This window comes from Gorilla gorilla, chromosome 5, assembly GCF_029281585.2.
Source record: "Gorilla gorilla gorilla isolate KB3781 chromosome 5, NHGRI_mGorGor1-v2.1_pri, whole genome shotgun sequence".
NCBI classification, from domain to species: Eukaryota; Metazoa; Chordata; class Mammalia; order Primates; family Hominidae; genus Gorilla; species Gorilla gorilla.
Genome location: NC_073229.2, coordinates 112,462,046 through 112,473,131, shown reverse-complemented (window position 1 = coordinate 112,473,131; position 11,086 = coordinate 112,462,046).

The window sequence follows — 11,086 nt, the reverse complement described above, 5'->3', positions numbered from 1 at the left end:
CCTACTTCTGTATTGCTCAGGATTTGGGTTGGTTCTAATTCTTGAAGTCTCTTTGATAACAAAGGAAAGGGAGAACAAAGGGAGGGGAGAAACTGGGAATTTAGTATTCAAATATTAAATTTGAACACCTCTAAACTTGAAGAGTAAATTGGAATTGCTCCTCAGAGTAAAGTACCCAAAGAACTAATAACTTACTCTTTTCTTCAAATGGTGTCTCTCTATTGGTTTATCACATTAGCTTGCCTTTGAGTTCAAGCAGGCAAGACACAGAGGCAGGTCCCTGAACCACAGCACTCTAATTTTACATGTCAGAGTTAATACCAGTATCAATGTCAATGTGGGAAGCTGGGCTTTAAAGTAATCACCTCCTACTTCTGGTTTGTTGAATAGGATTGAAAACCCGATGTTTTCTAAAGGCTCACCACTAAGACTGGATTGGCATTCCTAAAAGTAGGAGGCTCAAAGACATTTCAAGCATGTTTCTGCCACAGTGATTTGTTGTGGTGGTTCATTAGCAAAATCTCTCTTCTGCCTCACTCTAATAATAACAGTATAACCTATGATATCTCTAGAGAACTTTACAGTTCACAAAAAGGATTTCACCTCACTGTCTGGTCTGATTACCACCATAGAACTTTGAAATCAGTTGGTAGCAGGGAAATCTCCTACCCCTCCATCTCCTGCCTCTGTCTCCAAATTCCATTCTGACTGGACCGTGCTTACTGGTGATCAGGATAACTGTGTTTTAAAAGGCATGTGCATTACACTAATCCTCTCCCTTTGACCTGTTGCACCCAGCCTTGTGTGGCAAGCTTGCGCAATGTCTGGATTGGGAGAGTGGGCTGGCATTTCTCTAGCTTTCTTTTGTGTGTGTGTGAACTCTGAATGCTCTGGTCTCCAGGGACTGGCTGGCAGTAACAGTTGAATTTCAAGCAAAAGGAGAAGACCCATTAAGTTTACCTGAACTTAAGCAACAAGCGGTAGTCCAGATTACTACAGGGTATAGGCACTAGTCCAGCTAGTCATAAAATGGTTTCTGCTCCCATTTTGACACTGTGATTTATGTGTGTGTGTGTCCCTGCAAATCTGCATCACCCCAATATCACCAATACTTCTAGTCTAGTGGTTTATGCTCATAATATAGAGAAGGAAACCAAGACTCAGACCCCAGTGTGACTTGCCCAAGGTCACAGGGCTGGTAATAATGGAGCCTGACCTAGCTCTCAGAGTTCCTGATCTTCAGTCACCACACCAGGCTTCCAACACTTTATCTTTCCCCAGAAATGACCCACATCTTGGGCACTCTTCATTTTGTCAGTAATAAGCAATGGGCAAGCTCTCCCTCTGGAGAGACAGCTTTTCCTGTTATCACCCAGTCACATGCAGGCCTCCCTGTTATCATGTCTTTTCTCCTGCAACAGGAACAAACAATAACACTACTATAGCTCCCTCTTTTCTAGGAGAAGGAAGTTTTGGTAACTATTGTTCAGCCTCTGTGTTCAGGAGTGACATGGACAATAGGTCGATTTCTGCAGCCTTAGGGAAGAATCAGAATGAATCTGTTGAAAAATCGTGGTTCCAGAGACTCTTTCCTGTAATTCTCCCCAGCACAGTCTTTTATATTTTATTGCCTTGCATGACTTCTTCTGCTTCCATTACCACTGAGACAAAGGTATTTTTTTGTACTTACTGAATTTTTTCCCTAATCATGTGAGTGGTGTACAAACTCAACTTTCAACCTCCTGCTATTCAACTTGAGAGCTGTTTTATATGTTTTACCAATTTCAAGTTACTTTCTAACTGACCGCAGGAAAAGTTCTTTATGTCATTCTGTAGAACAACCAATTTTCACTGAATGGTAATAACAATGGAGTCCTTATTTGTTTTCAGTCTCATCACAAATAGTTAGCATTCTGTTCCTTTTGCCAGAAAAAATGGCCTTATGTTTATAATAAAAACAAAATATGTATGTTGCAATATAGATTTAAAAGTCAACACTGAAATATGCTTTCTTCTCTTAGTAATATTATTTTTTATTACTTCTCTCTCTATATTTTTTAAACCCACATGATACAGACATCTGACTCATGAAAAGAAAAATAGAAGTGAAAATTGCCATTTTTCTCAAGAAATAGCACTTTCTTCCCACAATTATAAAGAAGACCATTTGACTTTTATTACTAAGTTTTCCAAACCACTGAGCATGCACCTCCACATGCCTGCAGAGTGCACTGGTTGCCATTGGGTTGAGTGAATTCCAGTTACACATTACTATCACAGACAGGTAAGGGGTCAATGAAATACATATTCACGACCCCACAAATAATCTTTTCAGTAGTCTGTTTCCTAGTTAAATGATTTCCCTTTTCTTAAATCCTTGAATTATTTGATAAAAGTCTCCACAGTGGTGTTTTTACTGTGGCTGAACTTTGGTGGGTAAAGAGATAAAAGAAAAACTTCAATCTATGGCCTTGGGACACATATGAGAAATTTGCTACCCAGGTGAGGCACACTTGTGGAAGCCAAAGATCTTCATGCTTATATCAAATCCATGAATGTTCTGGCTTCTGAACATGGCCCAAGTACGGGAGGGTTATGTGCAGTAGTAAACAGATGACTAAACTACATCTGATGCCTAAGTAGTGACTTCGTGGTGAACACACAGCTTTTTCACCATGCTATCATGCAATCATTTTTAAAACTCAGGATGTCACTTTCCTCCCTTGTAAGTTCAAGCCCCCAGATATGGCTTATCAGGCCACTTATAATGTGTGTGCTTTCAAGTTCACGATATACATTGCATTACATTTATAATATCAGGTGACGTGACACAGCAAATGATACCTTCAACTATCTCCAGCCCCAATCTTGGGAAATGTTTCTGGTAGTCCCAGTAGCAGGGACAGCAAGCTAAAATAAGGGGGTTAACGTTTAAGATCTCTAAGAGCTGATACCACTGGGGCAAACTCCCTCAACAATGAGGTTTTCTCCAACCTCAAGAGAAAGGCCAGTGAACAGTCATCTGGTACAGGTGGCATTGCTGGTGGGAGGAGCGGGTTTTCCACGGCTGTATTACACATTTTGGGAGCCATCAATAGCTGGCGCGGTGGATGCAACACCCTCTTGATTGTCAGCAGAAGCAAATCACTAGAAGCCCTGGAACCCTAGTAAAACACCCAAAAGAAAACATGGAATTAAATATCATGTTGTCATCCCTGCTGCTTAGGTCCAGAAGAGGTACAGCTGTATTCTGGAAGGATTTGGAGTCATTTAAGAGAGCAGCTTTACATCAGAAGTTTTGACTAGTATTCTCATTTTAGGGACAGATAACGATTCTCATTTGAGGACAGCTGAAAAAAAAAAAAAACAAAACAGCTGAATTATCACCAACTAGTTTAAGTTATGTCTTGGGTTGAATTGTGTCGTCCAAAAAGATTCATTGAAGCACTAACCCCCAGAACCTCAGAATGTGACCCTTATTTGGAATTAGGGTCTTTACAGAGTTAATCAGATTAAAATAAGATAGGATTGGCACTAACCCAATATGAGTTTTTAGAAAAAGGGGAAATTTCAACCCAGAGACATGCATTGTGGGAGAACTATAAGAAAAGATACAGGCAGAACGCCATGAGAAGACAAATGCACAGACTAGAGGGATGCAACTACAAGCCAAGGAATGGCAAAGATTTCCAGCAAACCACCAGATGCTAGGAGAAGCATGGAACAGATTCTCCCTCACAGTCCTCAGAAGGAACCAACCCTGGCGACACCTTCATCTGAGACTTCTAGCTTCCAGAACTTTGAGACAATAAATTTCTGTTGTTGAAGCCACCAGTTTGTGGTACTTTGTGATGGCAGCCCTAGGAAACTACTGTGTCAAATGAATCATAGAAAAATAATTCAGTGCTGAACAAGACCAGTTACTGGAGAGATTTCTGGCATTGTACAATTGATGGGTGACATTAGGAAGATAGACCCATTTTTAGGGTCATAATCACAGTTTTATGCACAGTTTATAATTGCATCGTGTTCAGATAGGATACCAAAGGCCAGCCCGTGAGCACAAGGCATCTTTAGTTCCATGAGTATAATAAGCAAATGTTTCCTCTGCTGAAACTACAGCCCTGCCCTTGTGTGGTGCCTGCCCCTTGATTTTTTTTTTTTTTAGTCATCTCTATAGCTTTTCTCTCCTTGGAAAGGCTCCATCTGCTTTACAATGATAGTGTTTACTTAGCTGGCTTCCTAGGTTGGAGTAACAGGAGGGAAGAAGAGAAATTATTGTAATTTTTTAGTCTTAAGCTAAATCTTCATATTACTGTCATAACCCTGGCAAGCAGTTTTCCTGTGATAGTGTTGTAAGAAATCTCAACCATTAAGTAGCAACCACAATTGTATTCTCATTCCCACTATCTTTTTTTTTCCTTCTTGTTTTGGGTGTTTCTCTGCTGGAGGCAAACTGAGCTCCTGAATCATTAGGATGGACTCGCCATCAACAGAATCTGCTTTTAGTGGAATGGGTCTTCGGATAATCTGTTTTCATCACATCAAGAGCTAAGCCAGTCAGTTAACACAGGGGAAATATTAAAGGCAGTATTTTTTCATTAAGGTAAGGCACCAGATAAACCACGTGCTATTTTTTTCACTTAAACACTAAAGTGAAAACATTCAGCAAAGTCTTATTGAGGAAGAAATAAGAAGAAAATTGATTTAAAAACAAACAGATGCCGCCAATACGATCTCTAGGAGGCTGGGAATCGGGTCCACTTTGGTCTCATCTTTTTCACCTTCTACTGAAGTACTATGCACTTTCTTTTCCATTCATTTCAGCCTGTCTCCCAATACACCATCTGTTCACCTCATCTGAGAAAGCTCACAGACAAAGAAGAAAATAGGGTAACATACAGGAGGCCAAATTATGCTAGATGGTTATATAGAGATCGGATAACACTCGTCCCATTGCTTTTCCGCTGTGAACCATTTCAAACTGATAGGACAAGAGTGCCGCCATCTTCACAACACCCCACCGTCTTAAGCTTTGAGTTTCTATTTGGCCACCTGGCCAGAACCCCGAATGTCACCCCTGCCCATAGCTTCAACAGAGCATAATGGCCCTAACAGAACAGCCAGCACTTCTCCAACCCCTCCCTAATAGAATCTTGCTTCAAAGCACAGTTCCCCACCGGGCCCTTTAAAAAAGCCTCAGGCTATAAGAAAAGTTTGCTCCTGACCCTGCTGGCCAGAAGCCCTTTTGAGGTTTACTCTTGAAAACCTGTCTCAACTGTTGAGCCACCCTCTCGCCTCCTCTTTTCTCATTCTTTCTATTCCCACTTCCATGCCAATTTTGTTTTTAGATGTAGATAATACCAACACAGCCAAAGACAGCCAGCCCAGAATAATGATCTCCACAATTCTGAGGACACAGACTTCAGGTTAGAAATTCAACTGAACATGACCAGAGTTTCTCAATGTAATGCAGAGAAAAATAAGTGACGCTGTTCACGCAAAGGTCATAAAATTGTCAGGGATTGTAAAAATGTCTTGGGTATTCAGATTTCTCTCCTACTCTTTTTGGGAGTGGGTGAGGGAGTGATGCTAACTGTAATAGCAAGAGACCATTGCACAAATGTGGCTATCAAGCTGTGGTAGAAATGACTGGTCCTTTTCATTCCTCTATTTCAGTGATTTCAGTAGCTACTTCATTCTACTTCTTTCTATTTCCTCATATTTTCATTGTTACTCACCTCACTCTTATCTAAACAGAAGTTTTCATGATCTAATTTCATCTACTGGGGGCAAAATTAATCCATCCTCATTCAGAAACCTCCTTTTATGTATTTTCACAACAGAATGATTTGCTTTATTATCCTAACCTTGAAGGGTTTCATTCCTTTACCACTCACAACCTCTCCCCTCTAAGTCTTTTGGCAAGGCATTTGACATGTTTCTTCCATCCTACAAAACTTGTCATCTCTCTGTGAATTTAGCCATAAATAAGTCAAGGAAAGGATCTTTTCTTAGATGCCTAATGACTGGAATTATGCCTTTTGGAGACACATTTACATTTCCAATCATAATGACATCACATTGAATATTCATCTTTGTTTTTTCATCAGCTATCAATGCAGTCTTTTGATGCACGGCTGGGGTCTAGCCTCTGGTTTTTAATATCAAGCAGTAATTGAGACTTTCACATCCTCCTTGAATTATTCTGTACCTACTTTTACAAATTCCTTTTTTTTCCTACATCTAATCTTTAATTTAGGCTGATCAAATTGCCTTGTCACAAATACCTTTTAAAAATATTACCTATCTTTTTGTTATACTTTGCACATTCGATCAATGCTTTAAAAAAAATCTCCCTTTAGAGTTTCTTGTAAATGCATAAAATAGCATCAGGCATGGGAGACAGACTTCTCAATCTCCATGATTTATTTGTGAAATATCCTGGAGTAGAGGAATCCATAATGGTCCTGAAACAGTGTATTGAAGTAAAGAGCACGCAGGGAGACATTTAGCAAACAGTAATGACAATTATAAAAACAAAGAGAGGAGAAGAGAGAGGCATCCCCTGAGGCTGGGAATTAATTGAAAGTGGGAAGTCATCAGAATGGACAGGTTAGCCCTTCACGGCCCCCAACTTCCATCATGGACAAATCTCTCCTTTCTGACAGTAAAGTCAAGGCAGAGAGAGGCAAGAATAGCAGGCGGTTTTTTTTGTTTTGTTTTGTTTTTTTGTCAGAATGTCTTGTTTTTGGTTAAAAAAATAAAGAAAACTGCTAACACATTTGGTGCTGCTCGTTCATAAGGAAAGTGGCTGTGTAACATTTAGATATCTTTTGAAATCTATACACGCTCTTCCTACCTGCTGTGCTCAATTTCAGAACCCAGAGCTGTCATTAAGAAAAAAATAGCAACCTTTGTTCTCTTCTCCAGGCACATGTTGCACCAGTTTTTTGTTTCCAGGAAAAAAAAGTCTCCATTATTTTCTTAGACCAGAGAAGCCAGACTCAAGCTTTCCCTTTCTCTGACCCTTGTTGTGCACTGGTACTGGACACACCATTACTGTGGTTCAGTGGGCAAGATTTTCTTTCATGTATTTTAAAGTCCCTCGTGAAGACATCAGGCCACTTACTGTAACTGATGGTTTTCATTCTCAGTGTAATAAAGGCACATTCCTGAAGCAAACATTTCCATCAGAGATGGCAAACAACAGAAGTTTCAAAGGCTTAGTTCAGATGCACATCTAAACTTTCAAAGCTTAGCTGCATCTCTGGGATTTGAAAACTGGATTGGAAATCTGAATTGTATATATTTTATACTTCTTAACTTAGCCTGAATTTTATACACTTAGTTTTTATGTCTTTAAACATATCAGAGAGACCAGCATTATGAAAAAATGTACATATTATACAAATAAGAAATAAAAATCAAGCTTTGTGTGCTTATTGAGATGTGATAAGCATTTTGGTTGTGGAATGTGAAATTTTGTTTTTTCGTCTTTTGCTTGTTGTTCAGTGCAGGAGTAATTTAGACTCATAGAGATCATCTTTCAACATCTTAGATGTATGAAAGATGACACAAGTTTTGTCAGAGGCGTTTGAACCGGAGCAACTCCATCTTGAATAGGGGCTAGGTAAAATGAGGCTGAGACATACTGGGTTGCACTCCCAGATGGTTAAGGCATTCTAAGTCATAGGATGAGATAGGAGGATATCACAAGATACAGGTCATAAAGACCCTGCTGATAGAACAGGTTGTAGTAAAGAAGGCAGCCAAAACCCACAAAAACCAAGATGGCCACAAGAGTGACCTCTGCTCGTCCTCACTGCTACACTCCCACCAGTGCTATGACAGTTTACAAATGCCAGGGCAACATCGGGAAGTTACCCTATGTGGTCTACAAAGGGGAGGCATGAATAATCCACCCCTTGTTTAGCATATAATCAAGAACTAACCATAAAAATGGGAAACCAGCAGCCCTCGGGGTTTACTTTTATTCCTTTACTTTCTTGATAAACTTGCTTTCACTTTATGGACTGGCCCTGAATTATTTCTTGTGCAAGATCCAAGAACCCTCTCTTGGGGTCTGGATCTCGACCTCTTTCTGGTAACAGTTTCATCTGTCTGCAAACTAAATACAGGGCTGAAAACCATGTAAGGCCCCACCCTGGGTCAACAAAACAGAAGGGCCTTGTTGTTCCACCATGAAATCTGTAGGCCCACCTGCATGTGCCTCGTTTTCCCCTCTTTCGTTTTACTGTGGGACTATTGTCTCTCTTCCTATGTTCTGCATCTCAGGTCCTACCACCTTCTCAAGAACTATACTAGTATATACTAAAAATACGCTCCACAATCCCATTTCTCTCATCAGCTACCATCCAGTCTTTCCCTTCCTTTTATATCCAAATTTTGTAACTTAGCTATATTTCTTATCTCAATTTCATTACCTCCCACAACATATTGTTTTTTGTGTCAAGATGATGTTTCTTTTTGTTCCTTATGGTTTATATTTCTCTTGAATTCTATTTCATCACATACGAAACTTGCTAGCTTTCATAATTGCTAGGTGTATCTTTCACATCCTTTTATTTTCAACTTTTCTATGTTCTTTTTATAAAAGTACATCTCTTATAGACAGTGTATTACTGGATTTTATTTTTAAATCCAATCTGAGAGTCACTGTTTCAGAATGAGCTTAACATATTTGTGTTTATTTAATTATAATTATAATGTTTATTTCTTATGACTTTACTTCACATTTTATATTAACTATATGTTATTATTTTCTCCATTCCTGAAGCCTGCCATTGGATAGTTCCGCTTTCATTCTTTTGGGTTGAAAGTTTATACATTTCATTTTGTCATTCTGACATTTGTGCCTACTTAAGATTTATCTTAATTTCTTAATTGTATCATTCACTCTATCTATCTATCTACCTATCTATCAATCAATCATATCTCTGTCCCCAAGCAGGATAAGTGCTTTAGCACATTATCATCTTCTTTGTCGTCTCCGTCAACTCCAATTCCCAGATGTTATCATGTAAAATGCAAGTTCTGGGTTATGCACGTTCTTTTTCTTTTCTTTTTTTGTTCATTTGTGTTTTATTTTTTATTTTTCTGATTTGATCCTTTCTGTTTAAAACAATATGTTTTCTAAGTTACTTGATCCCTTTGAGCCCCATGTCTCTTATAGCATCTTTTTTAATTTATTTCTCTTCTTATTCATGTAGTTCTTCAAGAGTATTTTCAGGCTGGGCACGGTGGCTCACGCCTGTTATCCCAGCACTTTGGGAGCCCAAGGGAGATGGATCACCTCAGGTTAGGAGTTCCAGCCTGGCCAACATGGTGAAACCCTGTCCCTAATAAAAATACAAAAGTTAGCTGGGCATGGTGGCAGGCACCAGTAATCCCAGCTACTCAGGAGGCTGAGGCATGAGAATCACTTGAACCCGGGAGGTTGAGGTTGCAGTGAGTTGAGATCGTGGCCCTGGGTGACAGAAAAAAAAAAAGGAATGTTTTTGAAGAAAGTTTTTATGTAGCAATGTTTGAAGCTTTATGCCTGATATCTTTTTTATTTATTCTTGCATTTAAATGATAGTCAGGCTAAATATTAATTCTAGGTTCAAAGTTCTTTCTCATTAATATTTTTAAAATATTTGTTCATTGTCCTCTCATATTCAGTGTTGCTGTCGAGAAGTCAGGTATCCACCCAATTCTTGTTCTTTTCGAAGTGATCTACTCTTTCTGGAAGCTTTTAGGTATTACTAAACTTAACTCTAAAGTGAGAGTATCAAATTTTATTGTAATGAGGCTAGTTATGGGTATATCTTTATCCTGTTTGAAATTCTATGGAAACTTCCAATTTGAGATTTCCATCTTTATTTCTGACAGGTTTATCACTGTCTATTTTCTCCCTCTTGTTTGTGCTTTTCTTTATCGTTCTTCCTTTTGAGACTTCTTTAAATTGGCTATTGGTATTTCTACTTCTATCTTCTATATCCCTTTAACATAAAAAACCATCCATTTTGCATCTCTCTCTGCTGTCTTCTAGGGTTAGTTCTTCAATCTGATCATTTGGCACCAATTGTAATCATAATGCTATTTAGCTCATCTATTGTCTTTCTAATTTTATCTATTAATTTTTTCATATTTAATATTTTTATGTTCATCTTTATGACTTCTTGTCATAAATTTCTCTATTTTATACATCAATTTGGACATGGCTTCAGTATGTCATTGTCCAAACTGATTACCAATTGATTACCAAAATTCTTCCTTATCTTTTGGAAGATAAAAATGATGTTTCGTTTAAATTACTGATCGTTCTGTTTTATTATTTTATTTGTTATGGAAGCGTTTACTCACTATACTATTTTTCCTTTTTATATTGGCTATACTCTTCCAGTGTTTAATTATTTTTGTTCATGAACTTTTCCTTCCTTCCTCTGGTGACATCAGCTAATCTTCTGAGTAATGTGTCTCAGTATATGTCATTGTTGGTATAGTCCAAGCCCTAGCCTGTGTCTCTCCTTTTAAGGATAAGAAGGAAGGAATGGATATACTTCCAGAGAAAGAGCTTTAGGTAGTAAGAACTCATATTGGGCACTATCTTACTTAGCAACCATGTCTTTCATAAAATGCCTTATAGGAAAAAAGAGCACACTGTTAGGTGGTCAACTCCTTTGATTGTAATCGGCTAGCACAGATGATATGGAGGAGGATATGACAATGCTGGATGTCCTACAGATAACTTTTACCATCAGTTCCTCACCTGAAGCAGTCAGAAATGATGTAAGTCCCCCTCCACTCCAGCACTAAATGATTTGAACTGCTGCTGCTGTTGCTGGCTCTTTCACAGAAGTGATAGAGCTGGGACCCACTCCAGGTCATATGCAATATAAAAAGGAACAGAACTCAAAAGCTTGCCTGCAATCTATTTTCCTCACCTACCAGAGTATCTCTGGGTTCTAGGTGGACATTTCTTCCATATACTTCATTCTTAATGCCATCTGGCCCTCAGGCATTTCTCGCATATTCTGTGGTTAATTTATAGTATCCTCTTTATCTCTTTGTTTTGTTCCTA